Below are 17,181 nucleotides of genomic sequence, written 5' to 3' on the forward strand. Positions count from 1 at the left end.
GATTTTTATGTGTCACTGGTAGACTTAAGAGGGATTCAGGAATTTATCTTGGGGCTCAACTAAGTTTGAAATGATTGACATAATTTGCCAAATCAGTGACAATCAAAAAGTCAGAGCAACCATCCCAAGTCAAACCACTAAGTCTTCCTTGGATCTTGATTCATTAGTAACACTGTTTTTCTTTATTATTGTAGATTTTAGGTGCATATGAGAAGACAGAAGCTCAGGATAGACATTAGGAGGAGAATGAGAAAAAGTAGAAATATTGGATAGGTAGATTCATCTATAAAACCTGATAAGAGGTTTTTTTATTGTTGTTTTGTTTTTTGAGTAATTCTTAAAATCAGGTACAGTCAACACCCATGTTTTCTCAAGCATTTTGAGGCCAGTAAAATCCCCAATGATTATATGACCAGACATTGGGACCCTTGCCTGTAACAAGTTTACAAAAGCAAATTCAATGCCATGGAAATAAGAGAGGGAGGCTGAGGCAGAAGAATCATAAGTTCAAGGCCAGCCTCAGCAATTTAGTTAAACCCCCTCAAAATAAAATATAAAAAAGGGCCAGGGGATGTGGCTCAGTGGTTAAGCTTTCCTGGGTTCAATCCCAGGTACCCCCCCCCCACCAACACACACACTAAAAAAAAAGAAAGGAGAGAAAGTACAAATATATATTCCTATTCTTTGTTCCAAGAGAAACCCAAACTACATTTAAAGACTATTTAGAAAGTAACATTACAACTGCAAAGTATCAAAACTTGAATGATATTCCTAAATTATGTTCAGCAAAATCCCTGTTTAAAATGCTTTATTATAGAAGAATAAATTCAGTACAAGAAACTATGTAGAAAAAAATAGGAAAAAAAACTAAAAAGGAAGTTAGAAAAGCAAAAACCAACAAAATATTTAAGTGATAAATGGCATAAATATTTTTTAAAGAAATTCCAAGATCTTCATTCTTTAAAAATTTTAAATATATCATAAATATGAAAATATCTGTTGAGGATTAATCATTAAAGAGAAGAAAGCATAAATACATAACATCAAAAATGGTGAAAATTCTCCAGAAAAATGTAAGGTAGCTATTTTAGTCACCTTTTTTCCTGCTGTGATTAAAAGGTCTGACCAGAACAATTCTAGAGGAGGAGAAGTTTGTTTGAGGGCTCACCGTTTCAGAGATCTTAGTCCATAGAAGACTGGCTTCATTCCTCAGGGCTGAAGGTGAGTTAAAATGTGGCAGCAGGAAGCAGTTCACAAGGCGATCAGGAAGCAGAGAGCATGCCTCCAAACTCCAGATACAAATATATACCCCATGGCCATGCCCCACGCCCCCAAGGAACACCACACCTGCCTCCAGTAACCACTCAGTTAACCTCAACAGGGAGTAATTCACTAATGAGGTTAAGATATAACCCAATCATTTCTCCTCTGAACCTTCTTGAATTATCTGACGTGAACTTTTGTGGGACACCTCACATCCAAACCATAACAGCAGCTAAATCTATTTAAAAGAGAAATTTAGTAAAGCAAGAACTATGGAAGATATAAATTGTTTCCATTGAATTATTTCAATAAAGATTATTCCCATCGTCCTGAACTTGCCTTATCTCTCACTTCCCTCCTAGACAACATGATTTTCATCACCCTCTCCACTACTTTTTCCAGCAATTGAGGATTCCTGGGCTCCCTCTGGTTACCCAGTCACTAGGTCAGCCCTGCCAGAGACTGCCAGCTTCTAGGCAGGTGCCAGTGCTGAAGGCTTCCGACCTCTGCATACTGCTCCACCAACTTCCATGAGGCAGCTGGGAGTTCCTGAATCTGGAGGCAGGGATGGCCAGGGTTCTTGGGGGAATGGCCACATCAAGAGCAAGAAGACCATGCAAGACCTCAAGAATCGCTTGGCCTCCAACCTGGACAGAGTGATGAGCCTGGAGGGCAAAATCCGGGAATATCTGGAGAAGAAGCGGCCCCAGGTCGCAGATTGTAGACATTACTTCCAGACCACTGGGCAGCTGCATCTTTGCCAGATCTTTACAAATATTTTGCACAACACCCACATCATTCTGCAGATTGGCAATACTCTTTTTGCTGCTGATGACTTCAGAGTCAAATAGGAGAGACAGCTGGCCAAGCACCAGTTTGTGGAGAGTGATCTCTGTGGGCTTCTTGAGGTCACTGATGACACCAATATCATTCAGCTGCAGCTGTAAATGGAAGGTGTCAAGAAGGAGCTGCTATTCATGAAGAAGAACCATGAAGAGGAAAGCAAGCAGATTGCCAGTTCTACATTGACCATGGATGCCCCCAAATCTCAAGACCTCAGCAACATCACAGCAGACATCTGGGCTCAGTATGATGAGCTGGCTCAGAAGAACCAAAAGGAGCTGGACAAGTACTGGTCCCAGCAGATGAAGGAGAACGCAGTGGCCACCTTGATCTCACCCACTGAGATCAAGTTGTGGAGATGTCAGTCACAGAGCTGAGATGCACAGCCTAGTCCTTGGAGATCAACCTGGACTCCATGAGAAATCTTAAGGACAGCTTAGAGAACAGTCTGAGGGACATGGAGGCCCACTATGCCATACAGATGGAGCAGCTCAAGGGGGTCCTGCTGTACCTGCAATCAGAGCTGGCACAGACCATGGCAGAGGGACAGCATCAGGCCCAGAACTATGAGGCTCTGCTGATATCAAGACCACACTGGAGGCTGAGATGACCACTTACGGCTGCCTGTTGGAAGACCAGAGGACTTTAATCTCAGTGATGCCCTGGACAGTGGCAATTCCATGTAAACCATCCAAAAGACCACCATCTGCAGGATGGGGGGAGCAAAGTTGAGTCTGAGACCAATGACATAAAATTGCTGAGGCACTGAGGCAGCAGGAGCTGGGGGGTCTTTGGGGAACAGGGGACCAAAAAAAGTTCAGAGGTCAGGAGACAATTAAAAAAAATTAGTCCTAGACAGTTGTTTTCGTAAGTTTGATTTGATCATATATTTAAGTGTGAGATAATTCCATTTCAACTGAAGTTCTTCCCAGTTCATTTTGAAACCAAGGCATTACCTTTGTACGAAAACATTAGCAGAATTAAAACCACAGACCAATTTTACCGAAAATCTAAAACTCACGCCTTAATGGAAGCCTTTGTCTCAGTTCCAAGATTCAATAAACCATGATCCAACTACTTTCTGTGCAATGGTTTAGGACGTTGGCAAATATCCAATCCACACCCCAATTTGACTTAATCATTTTCACATTCTGAGATCTGATACTTGAAACACTCCACTTCTATTTACCAAGCATGAGACTCGTTCGATGCAAAGGATTTCTGACTCTCATGTAATGGCAAAGTCCAAGGATATATGATTGCAGAAATAGCTGGATCCAGGGGTACAGAAAATGGCAACAGATTGGGCCACTGCGTATATGCACTTAGCCCAAACTCTATTCACAAAACCACACACTCTGGCATGAGGCACACCCACCTAGGACAGGCCTCTCCTTTACACAGGTGCTAATTATTTGTTATTCTCAGCACTCAACTTAAAAGGACACCTTTTTCTGATTATCAAAAACTCTGGAAACCAACAGAGTAGAGAAAAGGGGTAAAGAGGGAAGGAGAAGAAGTACTAAGGAATAAAATCTACCAAATTATGCTATGTCCCACAGTGAATCCAAACCTGCATGCATGTGTGTGTATATCATGCACTAATTAAAATAATAATAATAGAAGGAATATCAATAGAATTGAGCAAATGGATGGGGGAGAGAGGAAGAGGAGGGGAGGAATGTGGAAGGTACTGGAAAATGAGACTGATCAAATTGTGTATGTGTAAATGCGGCCTAATGAATCTCACCATTAGATATAATTATAATGCACAACCTCCGCATAGGCAGGCAACAGCCACACTCTTAGGACTCAGCCTGATTCTCTCCATCTCTCTTTTTGCTACCCTGTGTGATGGCCTTAGTCTTGGGATGTCTATATAACAGCCAAGATGGCACTGGCAAGTTTTGTCTTTCACACTTGAAGTCCAAAAAGACAAATATGTCCTTTTCCTGAAATTTTTATTTAAAAAAATCCCACGGGTTCTCCTTGGCTCCACCTGAGTCAAGCTACCTGATTAGCAACACATGAATCATAAAGACTCTGGATTGTGGGATGTGATGCTCACTGAAAATTCAGGATGCTGTGACCAAAGATGTGATCAGGGATGGTAGGTAATCAAATCGTAACATGCGGTTCCCTTTTCCGTCATTAATCATGGAAGTCATTACCATCTCACATTACATTTACACATCAGTTTACTGGCTAGGTTTCCCTTCCACATTTAATGGTAAGATCAAACAAGACATCCTACAAAATGGTGCTTTGTAATAGCTGTGAACAGATACAAAGATTGTTGCTAACTTCATACACATGTATTATCTTGCCAGGTGTGAAAAGGTAAGTTTCTTGTGTTTTGGGCTCGGTTTAACTTAACTTTTTTTTTTTAAGAGAGAGAGAGAGAGAGATAATGCTGTAGGTTTCTCCTTGTATAGATAATCAAAATTCTGCCAAGAGAACTTCATTTAAGAAATTAAAATTTATGGGGTTTGTTTTGGTATGGTTTGGATTTGTCATGAAAAAGTTGTTTATGTGTTTCAAACTGTTAAGTTAGGCTTTGTTTGCAATGGAAGCAACATTCTCTGGATCAATCTTTAGATACATATGGAGGCAGCAGTAATTATAATTATATTGCTCTATTTTTCAACTCTTCAATTCCTGTTCTACTAATTTCAAAAATGTTAAGACTGGATGTTTCTGTATTAAGAAGCCCCTTGCTAGACAGTATGGTTTTGAATAAATTGCAATCAGGGGACTGACCTCAATCATGGGATCCTGACTCTGAATTTTAGACTCAAACTTGGTGAAAGAAGTCCCTTTTCATCTCATACCTAGGTATCTATGATTCATTAGAAATCCAAGTTCCAATATTAGAATAGTGATCTCATACCCCTGGGGAGAAGAACCTGCAGGGTCAAAATAAGAAGGCAGTCCCCACCTCATAGTCAACAAGCAAATGGCCCATTATGGAAAAGACATTGAGAAAGACTGAAAGATAATTTAACCAAAGTCAGAAAGCCCAAAAATAAATGCTTGCCAATGTCATGCTATTAGGACACATAAGTGCCCTTGATTTATCTTATCATTTTATCACTTACCTTAATTGTGTAGAAAGAATGAGTAGCTATCTAATCAAATTTTCAGCTCTGGGAAACAAAAATGAAAATAAGTCTCACTGCAGGGGAAGGGAGGCCTAATGTGATATAGTGACGGTGTGACAAAGAGGGTTATTTAGATGATGCTTTTAACTGGCCCTGCTCTTGCTTCTGGCTCCATGTCTGTGCCGAGTTCAGACAAGAAAGAACACTGTTAATAAAAATAGCCGAAAGTGAAACCTCAACCTCTGTGTTTGCTGTGTCCCTGTTAGCACTGAGTCACTGGGCAAATGCGCCTCATCCTCTTCCTCAGTGAAATGGACAAGATACTGTCTGTTCCACCATCTGTGCCTGATGTTTGCTGCAAAACTGAAATAAACTAATAAATGACACATTCAAAATTGCAAGGGCCAAGACACAAGGCAGGTTTAAATTACATACTTTTGTACAAATACATGGAAGACACCTCATCCGTGCAGAAGAAAGACTGAAGAGGGCATATTCTAGAAAGTAAGCACCAGGAATTTGAGAATATTGAGCAAAGAAATATTTTCCTTCATATTGGACGTGTTAAGGAACGATGTAATGTTCTAATGACTTTCCATCAAAGGTTCCTGCAAAAATGGCAAAATCTGTGTGACATAAGTCAATTACAATCGATCCCCAGGATCAGGTTAACTCCTGAACTCAGCACATTCCGGATGGTCAAGTACCCTGGGCCTGCTCTAGAGTTTCATGGAGCTCCCAGAGTGTGACCTCTGTCCGAATCAATTCCCCCTCTGCCTATTCTCCATAGAGGGCATGAACATTTTCACTGGGTGTGTTGTCATCCCAAAAGTACTTTTCAGAACCCTCCCATCATTTGAGTCTCCCTGTTGTCGGCAGATCAGAGAAGAGTGCATTTAAAACAGGGAAATGAGACTCAGAGTATTTTGCCAGAGCCAGAGCTGAATTTCTCCTGTTCTTTTAGCCTCGTGGGGAGTCCATAACACTTGGTACTTTTCCCAGTGACAGGCTTTGCTTTATATTAATGCCTGAGACAGACGTCTTCCTGAAAGCTAGGTCCCAAGTCATGTTCCTGGTTTAAAGTCTCCCCTCCAGCATTCAACAGTGCCTGGGAGATTTCCAGCACTCAGTGTATGTTTGGTTATTTTAACATTTTAAATGGTAAATACAGCATCTTATCGACCACATAGCCTTGTTAAATAATAGAACAAGAATAGGCATCATTATTATATTGAATGTTTGTCCAACGGAGACTTTCTAAGAAAATCTTGGAAGCCGGTGTTCTGGACTGTAAATTTCAAAGTTTTGTTCTCCCCACTGATGTTTCCCTTCCTTTACCATCCCTTGGCCCCTTTTCCTCTGGCAGTATTTTTTTCTGTCAACAGAAAAAAGAAAAAAAAAAAAAAACAGGCCATGAAGCAGTCTGCTGGTATTGAAGAAATGTCTCTGCTTTTAACATCTTGACTTTAGCACAGATTTTCTTTCTGGGAGCTGTCTCTTCCCGTTTCCCTGGGCTATCTTTGCCTAATTTTTATCATAGTAATTGTCTGGGTAAAAGAACATTCCCTAGCTCTGCAAATATATCACACTACATTTGCTTCTATTTATACAGGTCTCTTCCCCGCGATGATGGGTAGAGGTACAGTTATTTATGTCTACATATATATGTATATATAATGATTATTTTTCCCTACAAAACTCGCTGCCTTTCCATCTCTTCAATGGAGCTTTTAAACCTCCAGGCAGATTATATCAATGCTTCATCAGACTTCCATTGTCCAGGCAACAGACAATAAGCTGAATGGTTCCAAAAGAAAATCACTACCTGCTGATAGCCAGGGGAGATGTCACTTACCAGATGTCTGGCTTTCATTGTTGCTAACTTGTTTAATTTCTGCACCCAGCAATGAAAGTGCTTTGATCTTTCAAAGCAGAATGTGTTTTGTATCAATTGATTCCAAATGGCCTCTCTTTAGATTGAATTTTTATTTTATTTGGTTGAATGGTTTTGTTTCATTTAAGCCTATATTTATGTGGAAAATTCAAATAATGTATTCTGATTTGCATTTCAAAAAAAATAATCTTCGTGTTTATGAAATCACTTTTGAGTTGCAATTATAGTTATTTGTCTCTGGGATACACAACATGTAATTGGGTCAACACTGTTAATGAGGGACTAGTGTTATTGTTAATGAGCTACTAGTGATAGTTTCAATGTTTCATCCCCAGCAGGTGGCAAATACAATATGTTAATATAGATAATTATGTTAATGTTTCAAATATCAACAGACCAAAGAAGTCATTAAAAACACGAAACTAAGAGGTTAAAAGGGACAAACACGTGAAGTGAACTCTTCTTTTACCCAAAGGACATTAGGCTCCCCTTCATAGAAATTTTATGGAATATCTCAATGTCCACTTCCATCAATTCATGGCTCATCAAAATGACAAGTGAAAAAAAAAAAAAAAAGCAGATTGGTCACAGCTACTTTGGGGACACTGCTGAATTGTTTTTTCAAACCTGAAATTTCCTAAGTTCAATTTTTTTTTTTTACAGGTGGGCATTAATAGACCTTGATACTTTGAGCTTGAAATGTTTAAGGGTAAACTTAACACAGGTAAAAACAAGAGTTTTATTTTTCTACCCTGAGAAAGTCATTGCAAGGAATGCTCAAAGTGACAAATAAACAATCTGCTTCCAGTCTATAAGTAGCTTACAAAACCAAGAGAGAGGCAAAACATATATGTGAAATAGTACACAGGATACAAGAACCAGACATGCAGTGGAGATAATATGGAACTTGAAAGAAGAAAATGTGAGCAAGAGTTGCTGGAAAAGTCAAAGCAAGTTTGTATCAGACATGCTTTTGCTTGCAAGTATAGAATGCCTAATTAACAGTGGCTTTAATGGTGAAAACTTTAAAATCTGTCACATGTAAAGAAGTTTGAATTTAGGAAATTTCAGGTTTGGAGCAGCAGCGTACTGGTGTCATCAAAGGCCCAAAATACTTTGTTTTTCCTCTCTGCTTGATTCACAGTAACATATAATACGTAGTCATGAAATGATGCATCAAGAATACTTAGTTACCTGATAGTGAATGAGAAAAAAAGAAACTTGTTCTTTTTCTAAGTGCTTCTTAGAAGACTAATAACCCCACAATGACCAACAGATCTCCCTTCGTGTCTCATTGGCATACATCCCAAACTCAAACTTTAAAGTAGCTTTCAACAGAAGACCAGAAATCAGGGTCACCGTGAAAGGCAGAGACCAGATGTGGACAACTGAATGAAGAGTTGGGTTTGCAGGTAACAAAATGAAATCAAGAGCCGAATGTAAAAGAGGGCAAGAGTTGAGTAATGAGTTAAAAACTGAGCCAAGACCCCCATTCCCAGACCACAGTCTCCATAGGTACAAGATGGAAATCAGAGAATAGAAAGCTGAGGCTGGGGTAAAAATAGAGCAATGAACACTCTACGATCCAGCTGACAAACTGGCAAAAAAGTAAACTATACACACGAGGAAATACTGGGCAAGGAAATGGTACAACAGCTTCAGGTGGGTTTTGCAAATGATCTCTTGGCTAGCAATGTTTTTTGTCAGTATTTGCTATAACTCGCAGATGAAAACTGGGAAATAGTTCAGAACACCAAATGTTACATCTGAGACAAATTTACTTAGATGGCTAGATGTTGCCCATGAATCACAGAACTATGGCCTGGTCAACATCACTGACCCCAAACCCAAATACTCATCAGTACTATCAGGAGACCCTTTCAAAAGCAAGGATTATCAAAACTTAGACTAGATCTTTGGAACCAAACTTCCAAGAGTTAGGCCCCAAGAAAATTGTCCAGAGTGCTATGAAGAACATAAAAGCCAACAGATGGCTAGTGGTGGCACTCAGATTTTCCTAGGCCACAGCATGGTTACAACCCCAAACCCTGGGTGGATCACAACAGCAAAGGGGCTGCTTCTCACTCATGTTATCCATCAGCTGTGGGTAGAAGGATTTCATAGCTTTACTGTATGTATCTTCCCCATCCCAAGGATTGAGTCTGGTGTTTCCCAATTCTTTTTTATATGTTTATGTACTTTCTGTTTATCTGTGCTCTCTACATAAATTTTGCCTTATATCCAAGAGTTAATTTTACCACATTGGGTTCAACATCACCATTGAGAATGTATAAGGCTGAAGAATTAGCCTTATAGCATGAAAGAGAGAAAACTGTGCTGGATAAACTATGGAATTCTTTTAGAAGTTCTGCTTGGATAAGGCTCATGTCCTGACTGTTCACTCTCCACTGGCCAAATTGCGTCACAGAACCACACTTGATATCAAGAGGGTCAGGGAGTATTCTCCTCCCATTATGGAGCAATGAACGTTCCGTGATGAGTTATAGGGAAGGCAGATAATAACTGGGAACAGTAATTCAAACTACCACCCACCATATCCTCAAGTGGAGAAGCAGAAATAAAACAGAAAATCTTATTTCCATTCCCTAATCATAGCCATCATCCATCTGTTCACAAGTAAGATGCTTCGTGTCACATCACATCAAGAAATATAACCAGAGAGAAGTAACATAATGTTATGCTGGTTAGAATGTTTTAGAATGGGGGAAAAACCTAAAGCTGAAAAGTGTTACTACCAAAGTAATTAGATCAATTTTTTTTGAGATAATAATTATAACTTGGACTTATATGACAAAATAAGGTCAAGAAAAAGTAGAATGTTAGAACAAGAGAATAACAACATTTGGAAGAAAAAATTGTAAGACAAACAAAAGGACGTACCATATCTTTCATTTGCAAAATGTTTACTTTGCCCAGCTGTGTGCCAATTCCTAAATTCATGATTAAGAGGTGACAAGTTTGAACTATCAAGGGTAACTGACCCCTTCTCAGATTATATCCCAATATGAAGAATGGTGGAATTCTTTTTCAAAAAGGAGAAAGTCTCAAAATTATAAAAAATATTTTCACATAGCAATCACTTTTGACCCCTAAGATATCTGAGGAACAATACAACATCTGCTTTCTTTATTATTTGTTTGTTTGCCTTCTGATGATGGAACTACATGATGCACATAGTTGTTCAATTGTTGACCCTAATTCAATTTTTTACAGCTGGCTTTCAGTCATAGACTGATTCAAACACTGTTGTCCACAAAAGACTTTTGAAAACAGATAGATATTTAGCTTAAATCCTACCTTACTGTTTCTACTGCATGGTATTTTGCAAAATATCCCTTGTTACAAGTTCACAGACTGGCAAGAAAATAAAACAAAGTCAAGAGCAAACATCAGAAGGATACGTGAGCAAGTCTCTCTCTAATCCCAGGGCTGCAATAACAGTGTCACAGCATGACAAGTGCGCTTTTTCTCTTGAACTTCCAAACCCCTCATTGAAGCAAAAGATGTGCCTGGAAGCCAGTCTCTTTGTGGATAAAGAACAATATCTACATTGAATGATAAATGATTTTTCATTGATGTTTAAATTTTAATACTGACACTAATTTTAGCAAACACTCCCTAAAATGAACCGAAAATGATGAACACATAGATAAATCAGCTCAATGGTCACCTTCTGGGAAACATGTATGTGAACTGTCTTGAGGCACTAAAAATAGTTACCAAGAACCAACTGACTACCTTAACCAATAGCCACATGGACCAATCAGAATTCTCTCCCTCCTCAATACATCTCGAATTCAAGCATTGCTTTCTTCTCTCTTATTCCCCTATTCCAGAACACCATCATTCACTTGAAAAAGAGACACAAGAAAATTAAACAGATTTCTATTTCTACTCTCTCTCATCATAGCACACCAATCTCTACACAATAGCCAGAGTGATCCTGCAGAAACCAGAATTCTATTTGTGTCTTGTCAATACTTCTTTACCATCTCCTCAAAACAATTCAATAGGTTCCACTAATCTCAGGATGGAGGACAAAGTTATTAACATGACTTACAAGGTTCACAGTGATTTTGTCCCCTACCTAGGGTTCAAGCGTCATCTGCTGTCATTCAGTTCCCCGAGAGCTCTACTATATTTTCTTGTGCTTCTGGGCCATTTGGTGAAAATTCGCTTCAGTAAATGATTTTTTTTCTCATACTCATCCCTTCTACCTGTTAAAAGTCTGTTCACATGAGGTTTTAGGTTTCTATCTTGACATTGCTTCTAAATAGAAAGCCTTCTCTTAACACCCTTTTTAAAGATCAAAATAAAAACTCCTCTTGTCTGTTTTCATTGAACACTAATTTCCTCCACATCCCCCCATGCATACACCCACATTAGGTTATAAAATTAATGTGTGTGCTGTTCCACTGTTTTGACTTCAGAACCCGCTATAACACATGGCACATAGGGTTTTTTTTAATTAATTAATTTTTTATTATAAATATTTGTTTAAAAAAGAAATGCTGAAGGCATTTTGTCCTAGAAGAATTAGACAGAGCTGACCTGTAGCAATCGACATGGAAACACAGGTAGCTGGGCTGTGGTCAGAAACTATAGAGAGTGCAAGATATCTAACCCACGGAGGTGAGAGGGAAGCAAAATTGAATCTATACTACAGTGTCCATGATGTCAAAAGGGGGTGGGGGCAGGTGTGGAGCCAAATCCTCCCCAAAAGTGATAACCAGAGTCAGAGAAATCAAAGAAGAGGAATCTTTCAGCATTCCCCCATGAGCTGGGCAAGAACAGTAAGATGGAGCAGATGAAAACATTAGGGCCAGCTGGACAACTTGGAGATCGAGGACATTGGCAGCTAAGAATGACATAACTGTCATGTGCAATCCCCTGAGAATTGTTGCCTTGAAAGTGTTGAGTCAAATTTCAGTGAAATAGTCTCCTATGATGCCACCAGTCTCTTCTTTTCCTAAGTGTCCAGTAGAACAAATCTCCTAGGGCACCACAAAGATTTGCATTAAAAAAAGGTGTTCCTTACTAGAGTGTTCCCACAAAAAAAAATAAAAAGCAAACAAGCAAGCCTCCCGCCTTGGTTTGCATAGATTTAATGGTTCCAAAGATTTGACCTCTAACATTTCAGTAAAATCAATCAGATTCATGTCACAATGAATGAATCCCTAGGCTTAGCATTGGATATAAACTTTTATTTGACTCTCAGATTGGGAGAATCTCGTCTTTGACCATGAACTATTTACTTAACTTTCCTGGGCCTCAGTTTTCTCATTCATAAAGTAAACATAGTATCTCCTCCCAAGTCATGACTTCATGTAAAACATAGCAGCTTAGGCTGATATAACAAAATATTGGGTGATCTAAACAACATACATTTATTTTTACAGTTCTAACAACTGGAAAATCCAAGATCAAGGTGGTAGAAGATTTAGTGTCTTGTGAGGACCCTTTTCCTGGCCTGCAGACAGCTGAATTCTAAATGTTCCCTAAAATAGGAGGGAGAGAGGAAGAGGGAGAGAAGGAGACAGCACCCAAGCACACTCTGGCATCTTCCTTTCCAAAAAGAACACTAATCCCAACATGAGGGCTCTACCCTCATGACCTCATCTACACCAAATTACCTCCCAAAGCCCTGATCTCCAAATGCCATGCCTTTGGGGGTTAGGGATTTTACATGCATTTGGGCGTGCACAAAAACCAGCTCACTGCAACATGTATGCAGGTAAAAGCACCCTGCACAGTGAGTGGCAAATCAACGATTCCCTCCTTTCCATCTTTTGGAGTCCAGCACAGACCAGTGCACAGCAAGTGGATGGACTACAGGAAATTCTGCTTTCCAACTGAGAGTGTTGCTTGGAGAGGAGAAACCTGCAGAAAATGCACGGTGTTGTCATTGCACTCCTCATATCCAAGAGATGTCCTATTTGATTCACTACGAGCACTCAATCTGCATTTCTCATTTCCCCACTAGACCAGAACTAGATTCCAGATGATTATCAGATGAGTTCTTAACAGTATCATCACTGTTCTTCATTCCTCATATCTATCATACTGCCTGGCATACAGTTGGTGCTGAATAAATATCAATGGGATATACAGATGTTTGAATTTCTACTGCCATTTATTGCATTTTATTTGTTACCTACTATATGGTAAAGATATTTCATGTCAATATTTCTGTGCCAGCGAGCATCATTTCCAGAGATAAATATTTAGAAAATGCTGAGAGATGATTATTCTAGCATTACATAGAACACAAGGATAAAGCTCCCAAACTTGACATTTAATTTACCCAAGACCATCATAAGAAATATTGCAAATCCTTTGACAGAAAATATGTATCCCTAGGACAAAATAAATGCAATGAGTAGAATTGGGCATAATTAGCAATGAAAATCACCCCCATTTTCTGTTAATCTCTGTTCCTCATCTGTCTGTATTTTCAAACAGTCTTTGCCTTAAGAACCCAATCAATAAATGGGCAAAGAAACTGAATAGACACTTCACATAAGAAGAAATATGAATGGTCAACAAATATATAAAAAAATGTTCGACATCTCTAGCAATTAGAGAAGTCCATCTCACTCCAATCAGAATGTCAATTATCAAGAATCCAAGAAACAATAAATGTAGGTGAGGATGTGGGAGAAAAGGTACACTTATACATTGCTGGTGGGACTGCAGATTTGTGCACCACTCTGGAAAGCAATATGGAGATTCCTCAAAAATCTAGGAATGGAACCACTATTTGATCTGGCAATTCCACTCCTTGATATATATATATATATATATATATATATATATATATATATATATATATATATATATATACACACACACACACACACACAAAGGATTTAAAATCAGGGTACTATAGTAACACAGCCACATCAATGTCTACAGGAGCTCAATTCACAATAACTAAGCTATGGAACCAACATAGGTATCCTCCAACAGATGAATGGATAAAGGAAATGTGGTATATATACACAAGGGAATATGACTCAGCCATAAAAAAAGAATGACTTTATGACATTTGCTGGAAAATGAATGGATCCAGAGACTATTGTACTAAGTAAAATAAGCCAGTCCCCAAAAAGCCAAAGGTGAAAGTTAACCCACAATAAGGAGAGAGAGGGGAAGAATAGGTATTTGGTAGATTAGACAAAGCGAAGGGAGGAGGATAGGAAAAGGTACGATGTGGAATGAATCTGAGCTAATTTTTCTTTGTACATATATGAATGTACATAGTGAAACCTACCATCAGGTTGATCCACAAGAATGGAGTCCTATTAGAATAAAATATATTCCACGCTTGTGTAATTATAGCAAAATAAATTCTACTGCCATGTTTAACTAAAAAGAACCAATTTAAAAAATACTATTACCAAAAAAACACCTTTTGTCAATTTTGGGGGGTATGTACTCAGAAATGAAATACTCATATTATACAGTAATTCTATTTTTTAATTTTTTAAGACCTTCCATATTGTTTTCCATAGCATCTTTACCATTTTTCATGACCACCAACAGTAGACAAGTGTTCTAATTTTTCTACATCCTCACCAACACTTATCATTCTTGAATTTTTGATAGGTATTCTAATGGGTAAAAAGATGGTATCTCATAATAGTTCTGATTTACATCCCCTTAATGATTAATAATGTTGAATTTCTTTTTATGTCTGCCTTGGTCACTCATATATCTACGTTTGAGAGATATCTATGTTCTTTGCTCATTTTTAATCAGGTTTTTTACTATTATTCTTGTAGGAGTTCTCTATGTAGTCTGAATATTAGTCCATTATTAGCTATAAGATTTAAAAATATTTCCTCCCATTCTGCAGGGTGACATTTTTACTCTGTTGATACTATATTCTGATGCACAATATTCTTGAATTTTCAGGAAGGCCAATTTTTCTATTATTTCTTTTGTTGCCTTTCCCTTTTGGGTCATATTCAATAAATCATTGCCAAATCCAAAATGACGAAGTTTTGGTCCTGTTTCTTTTTATGAGTTTGCAGTGTAAGTCTTACATTTAGGACTTTGGTTAATTTTGAGTTAATTTTCATATGTTGTGTTAAGGAAGAGTCTACAGTCATCTTTTTTTATTCATCATTTTTTATTTTTTAATAATATATTAATTTCAGAGTAAAATATGGGTTTGTGTCCAGTCCATGGAAAGAGGTCCATTCATGTTTCTGGTGCCCATTGCCTTGTTTAGGCATGTTGGCCTGACTTCCAAAGGACAGCACCTTTGTAATTATCAGAGTATTGCCTTAGTTTGCCAAAGCTCATTTTTGTGCAGTGTAGGCCAAAATTATCTGGGAATTAATAGCCTGCCACAGGCAGCCCTTAACTAGCAGTTAACCAGTGCAGAGATATATACCATCTCATCCTTTGACCTGGATAAGTGTGAGGCATTTTCCAACATTTCCTCATGGGATTAAGGCATACTAGGCAGGTTCAGCATCTGGCTTTATAGCACAAGCTCTACTGGCTGCCTTCCCTGCCCTGTTTCACTCCTCCCTCTGTACGTTCTACATGTGCCCCTTGTACCTCCAACTAAAGTGTTGGCACTCTAACCCTTCATTCAGGATTTGACCAGAACCCTTGTCCATTGTCAATGGTAATACAAAATGGTACAGATACTATGTAAAACAGTAGGGCAATTCTCAAAAAATTAAAAACAGAATTATCATTTGATCTGGTGATTCCATTTCTGGGCTTGTTCCTAGACAAGGAAAAAGAAAAGGAATTAGGAATCCTCTGTGCAGAACCCTCTGTGTGGCTGTTCCATAGAGTATATTTCCTCAATATTCCTTCTCCTCCTGTCAGGATCCCCCTCCCTAATGTCTTTAGACTACCAGCTAAGACATGTGGGGAGAGAGGAATGCCACTCAAATGATTTGATTCTAATTCCTCAGACTTATACTTGACCCAAATTTAATGTCCCCAAGTATATCATGAGCTGCTTCCTTTTGAGAGGAGGAACTAAAAGCCAGAGTATCTTTCTCTTTTTGTTTGCTTACAGCTCCTGACATAGCTGGTTAATGTTATAGCTGCAAAAAATTCCTAGGATCTTGTCTAGTTAAGATCATTATTGAAGTCAGGGAAGAAGATACTGTGTACTATCTCCAGGACCATTCGTCATGGAGTGCAAATACTCCCCTTTAACAATAAAGCTGTAATGTCAAGTCTCTCTTACTGTATGAAGAATTAGAGGAATATGTTCCTCACTGATTACCACTATAGCCAAAGAGAGGGTATACAAGTTCCACCTGTCAGAGGAAACCATTCTGCCCTCAAACTGCTATGTCCTCATTCATCTCAATATTGGGTCACACTAGTTGTTTTGATATGCCAGTCTGCATGCTGGTACTACTGAGTGATGAAGTCTTCACAATCCAACAGGAGAACAATGGAGATGGTGCAGAGAGCTCTTCATCAGCTACATGCATTCATTTTTAAATGCTATCCTTTATCCTTATAGCATGATTCCTCCTTTAGGATTATCAAAATCTCTCAACTGTCTTATAGTAAATACACATGTGAGCTAGACCCTGCACATGTGAGCTAGAAGTTATGTACTGCATTGTCTGTCAAGGTTCTGTGGGACTAAAAACCAAGAAATGAATGAGGCAAAGCATCTTTAAATTCCTTCAGCTACGTAGGTACTGACTTATAGAAGTATACCAGATTAATACTTTTGTTTTATTTTTTTTACTCTTCCCCGGATATTAACATCATGCTTTAAAACATGGCCAATTTCCATAAAAGACACCCTGGTACTCTCTCTTTTTGGGATACTAACACCTCATTGGGTTCCAGTTATCCAGTCTGTAATCACACAATTCTACCCTCTTTGCCAACCATATCCAATTATTATATGATCAAATATCATTATATGACAAATGTCACTTTTTAAGATTTTTACTAATGTGTAAAAACCAAGAGTTTACAAACCAGTAATCCATAGGAGTAGCTTAAGACAAAGTTGCAGAATAAACCAAGTATGATCATGACACAACCTTTCCAGAGACTCTA

The 17,181-nt window shown here is 38.5% G+C and overlaps 1 pseudogene; it reads left to right on the forward strand.

The window, feature by feature from the left end:
• Positions 1-1,630: 1,630 nt before the first annotated feature.
• LOC107139317 lies at positions 1,631-2,875 on the forward strand (annotated as a pseudogene).
• The last annotated feature ends 14,306 nt before the right edge of the window (positions 2,876-17,181 follow it).

This window comes from Marmota marmota, unplaced genomic scaffold (genome assembly GCF_001458135.2).
Source record: "Marmota marmota marmota unplaced genomic scaffold, marMar, whole genome shotgun sequence".
Lineage (NCBI taxonomy): Eukaryota > Metazoa > Chordata > Mammalia > Rodentia > Sciuridae > Marmota > Marmota marmota.